This window comes from Suncus etruscus, chromosome 5, assembly GCF_024139225.1.
Source record: "Suncus etruscus isolate mSunEtr1 chromosome 5, mSunEtr1.pri.cur, whole genome shotgun sequence".
Classification (NCBI taxonomy): domain Eukaryota; kingdom Metazoa; phylum Chordata; class Mammalia; order Eulipotyphla; family Soricidae; genus Suncus; species Suncus etruscus.
The window spans coordinates 19,046,655-19,063,938 of NC_064852.1; the positions used below are offsets into that span (position 1 = coordinate 19,046,655).

At 50.6% G+C, this 17,284-nt stretch overlaps 1 protein-coding gene across 1 annotated transcript in view; it reads right to left on the minus strand.

Annotated features, from left to right (window-relative positions):
• MED27 (mediator complex subunit 27) overlaps positions 1-17,284 on the minus strand; it is a 148,928-nt gene that overhangs the window by 45,543 nt on the left and 86,101 nt on the right. The window lies entirely within an intron of this gene.

A 17,284-nucleotide genomic window follows, 5' to 3' on the forward strand; every position in this document is an offset into this window, starting at 1 on the left:
CGACCTTCTCCGACTACCTGTTTCTGCTTTGTACGCTGCCCTCACCTCACTTTCTCCCCTATTGTTGCTGGGGCCCATTACCAGGATGGCTCACCGCCCTGGATGAACTTTTTTCTGTTTTGCTAAACATCTGAACTCATCTTCTACTTTCTGTTTCATAAAATAAGTCTCACCGGGCAATGCGCAAGGTTTACTCCTGGCCCTGTGATAGGTGGTGGTTTTTTTTGGGGGAGGGGCATATGGGATGCCGGGGACTGAACCCAAATACTTATTTTTACTTTATTTAAAGAAAATGCATCACGTAGTTGACATAGTGAGCCCTCCCCATACGACTCGGTACAAAGGGTGATGCCTTCCCTGTGCCTTAAAGGTGCCCACACTTTTGAGAAGTTTCTCTGACAGTTGGAAACAGGGAAAGTGAAGACCCTCAAGCCTGGCTGCACGCAGGAGGCTTACTGCCCGACCTTGAACCCCTTTATGGAAGAGGAGAAACAGAGCTCCAGGGAAAGAGGCACTCAGATTCAGGCAAATGAGGGGCGTCTGAGTGATATTTGCTTGTTTCCATCCCAAATGACATGCTTGCAGATGAAGCTCAGAAAAATCGATGCAAAGATTTCACTAAGCCAAAAAAAAAAAAAAAAAGCTTCAAGGAGCCTGTTTTCCATTCACCTGCCGCACATAAAGAGATGCAAATTTCCCTTTTCCAGGTGACATTATGTACTTGCCCAAAAAAAGAGAAAGTCAGCTGCGTCTTCAGTAGGAGGAAAAACAATGTCTAAATCCTCGAAGCAAAAAAATCAAAACATTTCATTTTCAAACAGACCCAGCCTTCAAAACACAAATCCAGCGCCGCTGCCTTGACAGAAGAAATAAAGCTCGCAGCGCCTGTGTCTGCAGCCAGACAAAACGATACCTTCCTGTCTGTCCAGGGATGGCTGGCAGGGGAGGGGGGCCTCCACGGACCCCCCCCCCACTATCTTGGCAGGAAGTGGTGCACCCTGCTTTTGAGTATAGCACCAGGCCAGGTAGGAACAGCGGGATGTCCTCCCACATGGCACCTGTGCGCCCCACTCTGTGGCAAGACCAAATTCCTTGTCGTTTCTCCCCTTGGTGTATAGGCAAGCCGGCAGGCCAGTGTGCTCAAGCAGACGCGGTGGCCCAGAAAGACGTTAATTTAGTGCCAAATTGAGCAGTGAGTCACAATTTGCACCTATCTGTCAGCCTGTTTATGGGGTAATAACTTGGAAAGATTGCTGCTCCTAGGTAGGTGGCAGAGGCTTTTCCCCAGCCCAGGGCAGCACGCCTCTCCCGGCTGATGGGGCCGGCTGGTGGCCAGGAACAGCCACTCAGTCCCAGGTGCAGAGCAAGGTGGGCCTCAAAGCTCATGGGCTTCAGAAGGAAGCCAAGCTTGGGTGCCTGCCAGCAGTTCTCAGAGCGGAGAGCACCACCATTCAGTGGGTAGTGGCTGGTGGAGCTGCTCAGGAGCCCTCAGTTTCCCAAAGGCTGCAGGCCTTTTGGGGGGGGCGGGACAGGAAAGTGAAACTGGGCTGTGCAACCTGCTTGCTTCTCTTAGGACCTGCTTCTAGGAGTGTGGGCTGCTACTCTCATGTTCTGAGTCACAGAGGAATAGGACAGCGGGGCACAGAGGCCACCCCACTCCAGTAGTAGGCACTGGGAAAAGACAGTTCTGCCTCACTGGCCCTAGGACAGCACTAGTGTGCGGGACCCCCAAAGTCCCCTGTGACCTCGGAAACCTTGGGAGAAGGACTCACAGATCCAGCCCCACTGAAGTCTTGTTGCAAACATGGGAGAGATGCTGGGGCTCCTTGATGGCGCTGAGCTGAGCTCCCACATCTTCCCTGGTCAGAGCCCTTTGAAAATGTTCTGACAACCAAGCTCCAAACCCCCAACTCTTTCCTGTGTCCACAGGCCTCTGTAAGCTCAAAGCCTATGCCTGCTCTAGAAATGAGGTTTGAGCATGAATGTGATCCCGTGGGCCCTAACACGACAGTAGCCCCTGTAGTACTGTTCAGCGGGGACCCCAAGTTTGTCTGAGTCCTGAGGAGCCCCTCCAAGACTGCTCCCAACTCGCACCCAGACCAGCCCTGTGTCCCCATTGACAGTATGTATCCTTCTCCAGGGGTCTTCAAACTACGGCCCGTGGACCACATATTGTATTTATTCCCATTTTGTTTCTTCACTTCTAAATAAGATATATGCAGTGTGCATAGAAATTGGTTCATAATTTTTGTTTTTACTATAATCTGGCCCTCCAACAGTCTGAAGGACAGTGAACTGGTCCCCTGTTTAAAAAGTTTGAGGACCCCTGTTCTAGACTCTCCCTTAGTTGTCTGGGCTCTGGACACTTTGCATGGCCCTGCTAAATGGTCTCCTGTCCCAGGAGGATGACAAGGTTCAAGTCTGTCTCCCCCTCTGAGGCTCTGCAAGATTGGGATACCTACCTTATTCAAGAGTGCCTTGGATAACTGAGTCCTGAATCACCCACTGAATGAGGGGGTGCAGCACAGAGAACCCCACCATGCTGGCAGGGGTGCACCATGCAAGCTGATCCCAGGGTGTGGGAAACAATCACTCTGGGAGCCTCCAAGAACACCCCATCCAGCAGCAGGCAGACACTGAGTGAGTCTCACACACACATCAAGCTACAAGGAGCCCCCAAAGTGGCAGCTTTGCAGGCACCTGAGCAGAGGATGAACCAAAGTGGTGCCCAAAGGGGGCCTCACACCCGGCGCTACTTCCACGGAGCCCACCCAGGCTGCAGAAACCCCAGCACCGAGGTGTTTCAGGAAACCAAGTTGGTAGTGAGACTGCCCATGTAAGGCAGCTGGGGAGCATTGGCTTCCTGAAACGTGCAGCTCCGACCCAGCAGGTTGAGAATCTATCTACTCGAGCCAACGATTGTTGCGGGAGCCCGAAAATAAGTGGCTGCACAGATGGCTGCGAGCTCATTGGTCTGACCCCTCCTCAAAAGGGGAAAATCCGACACCAGTGAGCCTGGACGGAGGCCAGCCAGGCAGCACTTGCGAATGGTTGGCAGCTCTAGGAGAACTTAAACAGTATTGCCCACAGGGGCAGCAGCCTTTCCTTCTCCCCACCTGCAGACATGGTGAGGGGTGGGGGACAAGTATTAATAGAACAGCTCTGGGGGATGGTGGAACCAGAAAGAGGCCTGAGGCAGATGGACACCTGCTCCCCTGTCCACCATGGGCTGGGAACACAGAGATCAGCTTGGTGTCCGCCAAAGACAGCAGCTGTGGCCAGAATTTGCAGCTCCAGAAATGGGCATTACTGGGAAAAATCAACCCGGGTGTGGGTGCTGGACACTCATCCCACTGGGGCATGTGCCATGCAGACTTTGAGCTAAATTGCCCATGTCTTCTTGCCATGTTCCCAGAGGCTTGCAAGGACTCCAGGGAAGGCCAGCAGCATTTCACCCAGCCCTGGCCATCTCAGCAGAGTATGTCAAGGAAAGACACTCCCTATTCTGGTCTGTGCCTCACCCCTGCACCCCAGCCCTTCTCCACCAGACAGCTCCACCCTCCAGGGGTACTTGGCTGTTACAGAGCAGACGGTGCAAAGAACATTGACTGGGTTTCATCTGAGTGATCTGACACTAGAAAGCAATGGTTGGTGTTGCCCTAAATTTCTTCCTCGTGTACTAAAGATTTATTCCGAGAATCTTGCAGGATCTCTGTTTTCCCTAAACCACTTAAACACTGTATTTAAGCTCGGGGAGGAATTCTCATTTCTCTTGACATCTACCCCTTTGCAAGCCTGAACATGTTATAGAGAGAAAAACCCAAACAAGAAAAGCGGCCCATGGCAACAACACCAATTAATGACAGTGGCCGCAAGATGGGTAGGGGAAGGCAGGAGGGGAGAGGGTGCAGAGACGCAGGCAGGGGTGAAGGCGGGTATTGCATGAGGAGGCAGGCCCCCAGGCCCCACAGATGTGTGGGTAGAGCACAATTTCAGTGCCCCCTCCCCACCGACCTGCTACTGCTCCAGAGAACATACTAGGAAGGTTTCAGGGTTGTGTGGTGCATGAGGGTACCTGGAGTTGTAAGAGTTGCCTGCCCAGGCAAAAAGGCAGAATGGGTGGTGTTTGGGGTTACAGATCTCTTGTACTGGGCCCGGAGAGATAGCACAGTGGCGTTTGCCTTGCAAGCAGCCGATCCAGGACCAAAGGTGGTTGGTTCAAATCCTGGTGTCCCATATGGTCCCCCGTGCCTGCCAGGAGCTATTTCTGAGCAGACAGCCAGAAGTAACCCCTGAGCACCACTGGGTGTGACCCAAAAAACAAACAAACAAAAAAACAAAAAACAGATCTCTTGTACTGTTCCCCAGGACAAAAACACCCACAAAATGGCAAGTCGGGGCTTTAGTGGCCCCACTTGAGGGCAGAGCATCCCAGAGAGACATCTGAGTCTCCAGCTCAGGGAGGAAGAGGAGGGGTCCCCTCATGATGCCACTCAGGGATCCCTTGCAAGTGGGCTCATCTCAGACTAATAGAAGATCCTGGGGGGCAGAACCTCACCTGTACTTGTTTCTCCAACTAAAAGGAAGAGTCCAGACTAGAGATGCCCTGTGTTCAGAGAGCTAGACCTGGGGCACCTGGTACCCTCCCTGTCTCCCTCCACAGTGGGCACCATCCAGGTCACTTCGTGCCAGGACACGGAGAGCAACTGGAACCATGTCCTTCCTAGATGAGGCCTCTGGGATGACCCGCCCCGAAGGGCACCCCAACACAGAAGGTACCCTAGCAAACACTTGTAATTAAACCCCCAGGTCAAATCTCTGCTGAAAAAACTTCTGGAGGAGAGGAACTCCTTCCTGGGCCCCATGGGGAAACTGTTCCACAATGTCACCCCTCATCCATCTGCCTGTCACAGGCCCTGTCCCTCTGTCCCCTTGAGCTCACGAGCTGGGCCTCCCTGTCTGCTGGGACACAGGGATGTAGAGTTTGCTAGTGTCCTTAGAAAGCTGGGCATGGCACTCAGTAGCTCCCCTGCCCTGCATCCTGAACATGGACAAAGATTCCCCTCAGCAGGGCTGGTTCACGGATGGAAGGAGAGAGATGGGCAAGGAGGCACTTAGCTTAACACAAGCAATTAGCTGTATTAACAGCTCCTCTGATGTGGAGTGACAAGGCCTCATTCAGGAGAGGACTTCTGTGGAAACTGAAGGAAAATAAAGACTCTGCCAGTTGCCAGTCAATCGCCCAAGAGCAGCACTAACTGCAGGCGGGAGATGTTTTTTCGGCTTCTGGCCTATTTGTACACATTCCTACAATGTAGGTAGGAAGGGAAGGAAGGTAGAAAGACAGTGTTTGCTGGTCCTTGGTTGGCATGTAGGCTGGAGAGACAAACCTGCTCCCAGACCAGCATCTATGAGGGGCCATGGGACCCACACAGGAAGGAATCCAATGATCTGTGAATAGATCAATGGGATCTATGGAAGCTATGGATGGATCTATCCTGGATCTATACCAGACCCCATACTGAATCTATGGACCAATGTTGGATTGCCAGGATCTATAGATCAATAGGAGATCAATGCTGGGTCATCAGGATCAGTAGATCAATGGGGGGATCAATGCTGGATTGTCAGGGATCTATGGATTGATGGGATCTATACTGGATTGTCTGGAACCACGAAAGGGTCCATGTTAGAACCCTTCCTCAGTGCCTCCACCACCACCTGCCACCATCTTCTTCTCCTAGCCTGGAGGCTGTCACAACAACCTCTTGCCACTCTAGCTTCCCACTGGGTTTGTCAAAAGCAACAGGAATTCTGAAGGGATGGAGGGTGGTGGAGAAAGACACCTGATGGTAAAGGGCTAGGGCAAGCCAATGCACAGCAGAGGGATACTACCCATCAAAGGGGCACACACAGGTTCCCGTCACTGCCCCTCCAGCAGGCTTGGGGGAGTGGGGAGGAGAGTAAGGGCAGGACAGTGCCCCCATCCTCCATAACCCCCACACCTGGGTTCCAGGAATCAGAGCCCCTGGGGAAGGATCAGCCAGGCACAGACATGATTTTTCTGACATGGGGGTGTTCACAATTTGCTTCCTGCCAGCTTCATCTCACAGAACTCCCACTGAACACCACTCATGGGTACAGCTAGGTCTGAAATTCTTGGCATCACACTGGCCTCTGCCTCGAGACCAGCCACCCCACCACTCTTGTTCCCTCCTCCATGCCCTTTGTCCTAGCATCTAGCACCCATCATTTTTACCCCAAAAACTGACTCCCGCTGCTCCTGGACATTCCAGCCCAGGAAGGGCTCGGCCCAGGATAGGGTACCTGGGATAGGATAGGTGGTCCACATGTTCAGAGGAAAAACCCTTAGCAGCTAAGAAAGTCTTAGAGTTCATCTGTCAGGCTAAGGCCGGATCTCAGCAAAGAGCTAGTGAAAAGAAAATATGCGCTGATCAAAGAGTCTGATGTCCAAAAGATATGACCTGGAGCTTGAGTGATAGTACAGTATAGTATGGAGGGTGTTCGCCTTGCACATGGCCTAGCTGGTTCCAATCTCCAGCATCTATAGGTTCTCCCAAGCACCACCAGGAGTGATTTCTGAATGAACAGCCAGAAATAACTCTGAGCACTTCTGGGCGTGGCCTCTAAACCAAACAAAACATAGAGCTCACCTTTGTAAAATGTTTTCTCCTACTCTAGAATCTTCACTCTCAGACCTCACTGAAAGGGAAAGGCATCCGTGTGCCACACTGAGGCAGAAAGAAACCAGGGTTCACACTGCTGCAAAGACTTTTTCTAACAGGGATAGACATCTGAGGGAATATCCAGCAAGATGTGCCACCTGCAAACCAATACCGTAACCCCCCCCAGGAATGTGTCCCCCAAACACCAAGAGAAACACAACTGAGAAATATCCCTTATGATATGGCAACAGAGTGAGTGAGCCCCATGGAACGAGAGGCTCAAGAGCTTCTCAATCATTCACGAGAATGGGAAGAAACCACAAGGGTGACAAGAAAATTGTTTCCCAGCAAGCACTAAAAACATCCAAATGTGTTGAATGCAGCGAGAGCTACTCTCGGAGGGAAATTTCCAGTTTCTAAAAATGTAGAAAAAGAATAAGGACTTCCAGACCTAAGCTTCCATTTGAAGAATGCTGAGATTAGGGGGGTGGGGGAAGATAAGTGATTTCAATACCAAGTAGAAGGAAGTTTTTGTAAATGAGTGGAATCGAGACATTAGAAAACAGGGCAGAATCACTGGAACAATGAGCACATTATTGCAAAGAAAACTAATAAAATCAGATCCCTCCAGATAAACTCATCAAGTGAAAAAGCAACAAAAGGAGCTGGAGTGATAGCACAGCAGTTAGGGCATTTTACCTTCCATGTGGTTGACCCAGTTTGATCCCCAGCATCCCACAGGGTCCCTCAAGTCTGCCAGGACTAATTTCAGTACAGAGCCTGGAGTAACCCCTGAGAACCACCATGTGTGGCCCAATCTGTGCCCCTGCCAGCAACAAAAAATCAATTTCCAGCATCAAGAATGACTGATGAGGAGGAAAAGGACATGTTATTTAGGGTACACAAGCATTATGAGGCCAAAAAACCAGCCTAGTGGGTAGGGCACTTGCCTTGTACACAGCTGACCTAGACTAGATCCTCAGCACCCCACATAGTCCCCAGAGCAATGCTACCAGTGATCCCTGAGCACAGAGCCGGCATAACCCGAGTATTGCTGGATACGGTCCACTCCCCCCCCCCCAAATAAAAAAATAGTACAATAATATCATAAGTGACACCAATGCATCTGACAGTAGAGATGAGATGATTAAGCCTTGAAAAATACCACACAATGAACACAGGAGGAAAATCTAAGCATATGCATGCTTAAAGTCTGAAGAGGCTACAAGTATCCTTGCATAGAGCAGACCTGGGTTTAATCCCAGATACCCCATAAGGTCCTCTGGAGTGATCTGGGATCATTGAGTCAGGAGTCAGCTCTGAGCACAATGAGGGATGGCCCCAAAGGTAAAACCAAGAACAAGAAAAGATAATACACCATAATCACGTCTACTCTAGAATTGCTATTGTGGATGACTTTGTTGCATATACACTTAGATGGAACATTATTCTCGGTCTTACAAAAGGAACATTTGAGACCTGATGATCCCTGGACGTGCCCTCAGCAGTGTGAAATCACAGAGAAGCACATATCACTTTCTTCTGCATGATGCCACTTTCTGAAAGTACCAGAAGGGCCAAACCAGAGAGACAGGAGGCGAAATGCCGAGCAGAGACACTCCAGGATTCCCAACCCCAAGGCCTTTAAATCCCTGCAAAGAGAAAGGCTAAGGAATGATCCCTAATTAGCACTACCCAGGGGCCTTAGGATGAGGACCAGAGAGGCCATATGCTGGCCATGATGGTCCAGCACTTGGAAAAGTCGAGAGGACCTTAGTTATCAACCTGCTAACTCAGACACGGTTTGCCCATCCCACTCCTGGCTGCAAAAAGTAGGGTTGAACTTGAAAAAAAAAAAAAAACATACTTAGGGGGCTGGAGAGATAGCATGGAGATGGGGGTGTTTGGCTTGCATGCAGAAGGATGGTGGTTCGAATCCCGGCATCTCATATGGTCCCCCGAGCCTACCAGGATTGATTTCTGAGTGTAGAGCCGGGAGTGACTTGAGCACTGCCGAGTGTGACCCAAAAACAAAACAAAACAAAACAAAACAAAACAAAATGCTTAGAATAGGGGACTGGAGAGATAGTCCAGCAGGCAGGGTGCCTGCCTTGCACACAGCCAACTGGGTTTGATTCCCAGCATCCCATATGCTTAAAGTATCAGCCAGTCTTTGCATTCAGCTCAAATATGAATGAGTCAAATTATTGGGTTTTCTTGAGCCACAGGGAAACATGACCAGAGCTAGCGGTTGACGGGAAGCCAGACTGTGGGTAGTCCACGTGCATCTTGGGGGTTTGGAAGCCAGGAGGAAAGGAGCAGCCCTAAACAGCTCAGAGGAAAGCACAGAGCTGGGCTTCATTAATGAGCAGCTGTGACAACTTTGGAACACAGGATGGCTCAGGATGGGAGGAAGTCCCAGCACCAGGCAGGACCTGGCAATCACACCCTGTCCCCTGCAGCCCTTTGCCTTCATGTCAGCCCATGTGGATTTCAAAGTGTCTCAGAGACAAGCAAGACTTTGCCGCAATTGTTGGACAGGCTTCGAGACAATGTTGGCCCAGACTCTCAAAGGATCAATGGAAACATCAGAACAAGCAGAGGCATCCAGACGGGAGACCACAAGCACCTTGGGCAGACATGAATCCTATTCCACCAAACGAGGTAGGTGATGGGGGCTGCAACTCTCACCTAGAAATGAGGACGATGTTGGTTATTTTTAAGGACAAAATGGGCCAGCGCCAGGGAATGATATCTTTCCTGGACGTGCACACCGTGCAGATGGGTAGCCACCAAACACTTGTTCCTACTCCAAGCAACTCTGTCCTTTGAACATGCTTTTTTTTTTTCTTTTTGGATTTTGGGCCTCACCCAGAGGTGTCAGGTGTTATTCCTGGCTCTGAGTTCAAAATTCACTCCTGGCAGGTTTGGGTGACTAAATAGGATACCAGGGATTGAATCTGGGTTGGATGCATGCAAGGCAAATGCTCTTCCTGATGTACTATAGTTCCAGCCCCTGAACATACTTATACTTTCCCCTGAGTATGTAGGGAGGTGTGTGGGGTTGGGAAGCAGGGAGCCCCAGGTTCCATCCAGCCATGCTGAGCTCTGTGGCTGAGAGGCTCTCTGAGGGTCCAATTCAACAAAATGCACAATGTGGCAATTAAGAGGCAGGAAAACCATCCATTGTTGATGATTATTCCAGAAAATTCAACCCCTGGGGCTGGAGCAATAGCACAGTGGTAGTGCATTTGCCTTGCACATAGCAGACCTGGACAGACCCAGGTTCGATTCCCGGCATCCCATATGGTCTCCTGAGCCTGCCAGGAGTAATCACACACACCAAAAAAGAAAATTCAAACCCTCTGGTTCCTTCACCTCTAGTGAAGGCTCTCTGAGACTGGATGAATTTCAGCAGAACTAAGTGCTGGGTACAGTTTTGGTAAGACATGGCTTGAAAGACTATTGGGGGACAGCAGGGGACACTGTGGCTATGAAGTTTCAGGGAAACTGACAACCAGAAAGGAGGCCAGAAAGTCTAAGGATGACAGGCAAATGTCACGCAAACATCAGGAAATGGCCTTTGGTGACCAAGGAATTTAATAGGAAGGAACTCTTCCTGGGCCCAGCAGGGAGCTCCAAGGACAAATGTAATTCAAGGGCAAATAAGGGAGACACTTCCATGCAAGAATCTCTAAACTCAGGAGGTGAATATAATCTTTGCATAAATATGAACAGCTTTAGAAACGCCAAGTCCTGGGTTGTTTCGTTGTCAGACACCTGCTCCTGAAAAGAGAATCTCAGCCACCAGGGTCGAGTAGAGACAGGCCAGGTCAACCATTGCCCTTTCCAACTGTCCCTGATGGCCCAGACCAAGCGCTGACCTGCCAGGTAGGATACCTGTGCGGGATGGTCAGACTTACGGGGGTGCTCAAGTGTACGGCATGCAGACACGTGCCACATTCTCAGGGTTTGGGAACAGATGCTTCACGCTCGGGCCCAGCTCACAGCACGCTGGGGCACCCCTCTCCCTTTGCTTAAAACCCCCGATGAGGAGGATTCAGTGAATCAGCCTGGGAAATGAGTCAAACCCACAGCCTCGCTCAGGCTCAGCATCTGGCCTCATGTCAACGTGGACGAGGACATGCAAACAGGGAAGGAGAAAGAGGCAGCTGCAGCGGTGATGTGAGTAATACTCAGGGGATGAGACAGCGGAGGCAACACAGAGGGGTCTTGGAAGCAAGAAGGACAGAGTGAGCAGACAGGGTAAGGGGCTGGTATTAGCAGAGATGCGAGGGGAGTGGCACAACACTAAAAAAATAAATGCCCAGAGCAGGTGCTGAGTGAGGACAGATCAATTCTTCTGAGTAGAGGGGAATGATGAGAGTCTGACTGTTAAATATTAGGTCAAACTTTCTGAGTGGGAGAAATGCTGGCCACGGAGAGAGTGGGTCCAGGAGCCAAGAGAAGCAGGCCTAGTTAACAATCATTCATGCCACAGGTAGGGAGAAACGTTCGGTTTTAGGGAGGGGGTATCTGCCGGCATCCAGAGAAGGAAAACAGGCAGGTCCAGGGCTGCTTTTCAACTCTTGATTCTAATTCCCTGCTGTGAGCAAGGGTGATACCCACTTGGTCAAAGTGCCCATAAAACCAGCCAACGGTGTGTAACAGGAGTGGGTAAGGCGGGCCCTGCGGAGGCCCTCAGGCATCACCACCTCAGGCCAACACTTCTCCTGCCCCCCCAAACACTGCCGCTCCCCAGCTTTTAATTCAAAGGTTCTTTGTGGATCCCACAACAAGAACAAAGACGCCCCCGGGAGCTCGACAATGTAAAGCATCTGAACTTGATTAGCTGCCTTCGAGCCTTTCATCAGGACAGCAGGCTGGGGGAGCTGGCGGCTGGGGCCAGGGGGCTGGCTCGAGTTGCCCTGTAAATAATGCCCAACTGCTGCCCTCCAGTTCCCAGGCCTAATGAAGGCGGTGGGGGGTGAGGGCTGCGTGAGCCTTGGGTTTCATTAACGAGCCAAGCAATCTGTGCCAGACAGGGGAGGTGTGCTCTCCTCCCACCATTCCTTCACGCCGCAAACAGGTACTCACTCCTGGTCCCAGGCCTCTGCTCTCTGCCAGAAGGGCACAAAGACAGTGCCCTGCCAGCCCTGCCCTGTCCACAGAGGCAGCGGCAGTGCATGAAATCAATTCCTGTCCACAGCACATCCACGGTGTTTACAGGCTTATGAACACTAACAACATGGGACCGGAGTGATAGCGAGAGCATAGCAGGGTGGGTGTTTACCTTGCACAGAGCCAACCTGGGTTTCGAACTTTGGTACCCCATATGTGGTTTCCCAAGTCTGCCAGGAATCTGAGGACCTAATTCACTTTGTTTTGTTTTGTTTTGGGGGCATACCCAGCAAGAGTTACTCCTGCCTCTGTGCTCAGAAATCATTTCTGGCAGGCTTTTGGGGGGACCATATGGGATGCTGGGAATCAAACCCGGGTCAGCCGCATGCAAGGCAAACATGCCCTAACCACTGTGCTACCGCACTGGCCCCATAAACCCACATTTTTTTTTTATCAATGGAGAATGGAAGCAGGTGCTGGAGCTGGTTACCTTCAAGGAAAGAAAAAGCCTTTGGGGCCAGTGCTTGTTGGGCCAGCCTCAGACCTCAGGCATTTCAAATCAGTCTCCCTATAAGAGATCTTATGACAACCAAAAACAACAATGAGGTCAACACGAGCAGCCACGTTATGAACTAACAAGCTCTTCCAGGCACAGGCTGATGTATCCCTGAAGACACCTGCGACGTTTTCTTGTTTGTATTTTCCCACTGCACGGGCACCACGTCCTTCCCCACTCCTGCAATTGTCCACTGTGGCTAGAGTCTTATTTGTCGCATCTGAAATTGTTCGAAAGGTGGCGAGAAATCTTCCCGGTCGATCTCCAAACACTGACTCTGGAGGAATGACGTGCCTGTTTTAAAACGTCTGCCTGCCAGAAACAATTCCCACTAGGTGCGACCCGCAGTTCAATGAATTTCTATTTTGGTGTTTTCTGAAACAAACGTGGGGAAAGCCAGTGTGATGGCCTACTCCGCTGCCTTCCTGGGGAGTCCTTAGACTTTCTCCCCATCCTTGGAGAAGCTGAATGAAGCGCTTAGCACCACAGGTTCATCTCACGTGGATTTTTCAAGTAACTGGCTAATGATTTTCAATCTGCAGGTGCGGATGGCATTTCGGCATTGATTCAAGCACACTTGATTCATCTATTTTAGTTCAGGAGAATGTTTCCAAACCCAAAATAAACCTTTAAAAAAAACGTACTTCTAAGGCTGGTGCCGATGACCAGTCAAATAATATTGAAGCAGAATGTTCAACGAAACCATTTTTCAAGCCGCGCTGTCTTTCTATCCCGGCCCTCCCCGGCCGTCTGCAAGTTCATTTTCCAGTGCTCAGGGTGAACTGCAGCCGTATCATTTACCGCAGCCATGTCCACTCAATTTCTACCAGGAGGAAATGGAATTTTTCCGAGGAGATTAAGTTTGAGTGTGGGAGAACAAAGACCCCCTGAGGTTAGAAATTCTGAAACAAAACGGCCAGAAATTAAGTTTTGATAATTTCAAGGGAGATCTTTTTGCCCTCTCAACTGTGACTGGCTCCAAACAGGAGGCTGGTCCTCGCCAACACGAAGCTCTGCAGGCCCACAGAGCTGTGTGCAGGCAAAGATGATGTGGGCCAGGTGGGCCTTGGCCGAAGAGCTTCTGATCCGATGGACCCCACCACTACGAGGGAGGGGGTTCCTCCGCCTCAGCTAAGATTCTGCTTTGCAGTTCCCTCTGTGGGAGTCGACACATGCCTGTATCCATTTATTAACGAATGTCTTTTTAAAACACGTTGATTCCTAACAAGAAAACATGCCAAGAGTTTCTGACTGATACAAGCATCAACCGGATCCCTGTGCTTGCATTTAAAGCTCAGCCCCTCATCTTCCCCATTGATAAGCATTGGCTTCTCATTGCTGTGAGGGCGTGTGTGGCTGCTTGCCTCAAAACACACTTCCCCAACAACCAGCTCTCGTGTCTCAATTTGTTCTGAGAATCAAGAAGGGAGTAGTGGAACCTCTACGCTGTGGGCAATTCGAGGGCAGGTAAGTCCAGCATAGGACCAACACACTCATTCTTGTGAGTCCAGGTGATTGGCCACATGGTTGGCCTCAGTTTCCTCTAGGACCTTGATGGCGAACCTATGGCATGCATGCCAGCGGTGGCACGTGAAGGCCTTGCAGCTGGCATGCAGGAAGGTCCGCAATTAAGATATGCAGTGTGGTGGAAGGTGAGTGTGCCAGTGTCTGCTTTGCAGCTCACCTGGCAACACAGCTGAACTGGCCATTGGGAGGACCGGGCATTGTGCGGCAGTTTGGGCACTTGGGCTCAAAAAGGCTAGCCATAACTACTCTAGGAGATGAATCACAATTCCTGCTGCACTGGAATTGCTGTGGAATTGTTGTGGCTGGGGTGCGGTAGTCAGAGGCCAGGAGGTGGAGCTTGAGATGAGAGGGGGGGTTTGGAAGCAGTAATTATGCATTAACTTATTTCCAATCTGAGATTGGTCAGTGATATGTCCCCCCCACTGACAATACTCTTGCCATATCTATCAGATAGGACCCCCCCCCAAATATAGAAATGTGGAACTCTTCAGGGATATAAACATGGATGGGGAGAGGACCTGGGTTACTGTGACTCTTAGTGTGTTACTTCCACCCAAATTCACACAATCCCTGAAGTAAGGACAGGCTTCATGTCTTGGAAGACGGTAGGCAATTTCAGTGAGTGGAAAGGCTCATGTGGAAACCCCAGGGATCACACTGGGGGGCTTTGATGGGTCCCTTCCTGAGACAAGGACAGATCAAGGTCCTGGCTTTCCCATAGCTCTATGCTAATTCGTGCTCAGTGGTACAGAAAATACCACACCTCTTCCAGCCCTCTAAGCCTGGCTCTTCCATACACTGTCTTCACAGGCTGAGCTCTAGGGTTCTCTCTCTCTCTCTCCTCTCTCTCTCTCTCTCTCTCTCTCTCTCTCTCTCTCTCTCTCTCTCTCTCTCACACACACACACACACACACACAGGCTGAGCTCTAGGGTTCTCTCTCTCTCTCTCTCTGTCTTTCTCTCTCATTATTTCTTTGAAAAGATAAAGTATTTAAACCTATACACATGATCCAAGCATTATGAATTTTATTTATCCGGTCAGTATCATTGGCAGGTAAAAGGTCTGAGAAGGTGAAAGAAGTTCAGATCCCTTAATCTTTTCTCTTGAAAATAAATTATTCATGAACTCGCTCCCTCATTCCCAAATGGTTAGGTTGAAACAATTGCTTAAAGTGCTGTTTTTAACTGAAGAACACATTATTCATGAAGCCTGCAGCCCGGCAAACTTGCGCTTGCTAACTGGTCTTTTTTCATCTGATCAATGACTCCGTGGGCCGAGGGTCCACAGAAGTTGGCTCTGGGCCCAAGGCCAGGGCTCTGCCTGCCCGAAGTGCCAGCTAATGAGCACTCTGGGGTCCACACACGACCCCGAAACCCTATTCCTGTGTGTCCAGTGAGAGTTCTCTGAGGAGATCTGGGGGTGCTGAGCACAGTGGGAACCCCCCAGTAACAGGCTACTAGATCAATGTGTTCATTTCAAATAATTTGTTCTCTTTAACTGGAAACCCACCAGAGCAACCCACTCCATCAGCAGAGGCCCTGGGGCTGGAGCCATGGATGGATGCACTGACAGCAAGGGGGGGAGGAGGTTGGGCTTGCATGCAGCCAGTTCCACCCACAATTAAAGGGTCCCTGGAGGACCATCAAAAGTGGCCCTTGAGCAGAGTTTGAAGTCAACCCTGAGCCTGCTAGGGGTGGCCCTCCAACAAAACAAAAATGTCACTTGGCAGGTGATGGTCTAGCGGTAAGAGTGTATGCGTCCTCCATCGGAAATCCGGATATAGACCCTGAGACCCCTCTCCGACATGTCAGGGTCCAAGCAACATTGATCTCTGACTCTGCTGGCCAATGATCACAGGGAGTGGCCTGAGGGCTTCAGAGCACTGCTTGGGAAGTCAACCCCCCCAAAATAATTTATTTTGGCCTGTCTTCCCCCTCCCAACTATTAAGTTATTTCATGCAAGGGGTCGAAACCAGGGCCTCACACCTGCTAGGCATGGCTCCTACACAGAGCTCCATCCCTGGGGAGTCACGGGGTGCTGGAGATCACCTCGGGGCCTCTCCCCTTCAAGGCATAGTTTGCCCTACCATCCGACCATGGGCTCTGTCTCCCTGGCTCCGTACTTCTCCTTCCCAATTCCCTTTCAAACTGGCCATCATCTCCAGGAAACAGCATTCCAACACCCCGGTCCCAGGAGTCATAACACTCCCTGGTCCTTAGGGGGCGCTGGAGCACCCAGCCACCGTGTAACAGAATGTAGATGCCCCAAGATTCAGAGATTTCAAGAAGCAGGAAAGAGGAGGATTGATATGTGGTTGGATTTTCAGGGATCTGCAATGTGGCTAACACAATCTTCTGTTCTTCCAGAGACTTCAAAAGATCGGGCTGGAAGTTGGAGCATGTAGGATGTCCGTCAGCTCACTGCCATTTTGCTCTGCCCGTCAGCCACCCAAGTTCAAATCCTCTCTCTGGTGAATGAAGTTCAGTAACCACAGTTTTCTCAGTGTCTAAGAAACATGCCCGCGCCAGCCTTGCGGGCATCTGACAAGGAGGAAAGGGTTTAAATGCAGAGTGGTCAGGACAGAGGTAGGCCACTGGGAGGAACGGTCTGAATGAGCCCAGGAGGAGCTGCTCCTGCCTCAATCTCAGCTCACCAGGCTGGCTACTACTACATTCTGGGGAGCGAGGATGAGTAATGAGAGGTGCCCCCTCCCCCCGCAGCGTGCTCCACATGTGTTTGTGATAATCATGATTCCGTTCATAATGGAACGCTTGCTCACACCCGCACCGCTGGAAGAAGCTCACTTCTTGAGCTTATGCAAAACACAAACCCAGGGGCCATTCCAATTTGTGGGTGTTAATTCAAAATTTTCAGAAACGCACGGTACTAGGTACTATTTTCAGAATGCTTCACCAAGAACTCGCTCTTAATCGCCTCCCCACCCACCTCTCCCTGGTGCCACCACTGCAAATCAAATCAACAAACAATGCCTGAAAGCAACTTGCAAAGAGATAGCGATAAAATTAGACCCAGTGCAGGGCGGGTGAGGTGCCTTTATGAGGCATTATTTCTTCGTTTACCAGGGCTACATTTAGAGCCCAGGGTCCCAATTCAGAAAGCGCTTCTGTCTCAGGACTTTTGTATTTGGAGGGTAAAGGCTGGTGTAGGGCAACAGATTTTTCTGCCTGAGAAGGTCCTGCCCTTCATTGTGTCAACAGGATGGAAGGCCGCCAGCCCAGGGGTACAGTGGAGGCCCATGGTTACCATTCGGGGCGGAATGGGGCCAGTGTCCCCTTTTGCTCATCTCCAATTCTATCTCTTTTCCCTTACCACAGTCTTCCTATCCATGCGTCTGAATCAACACTGGTCACAGACAGAGCAACCAGCACCAC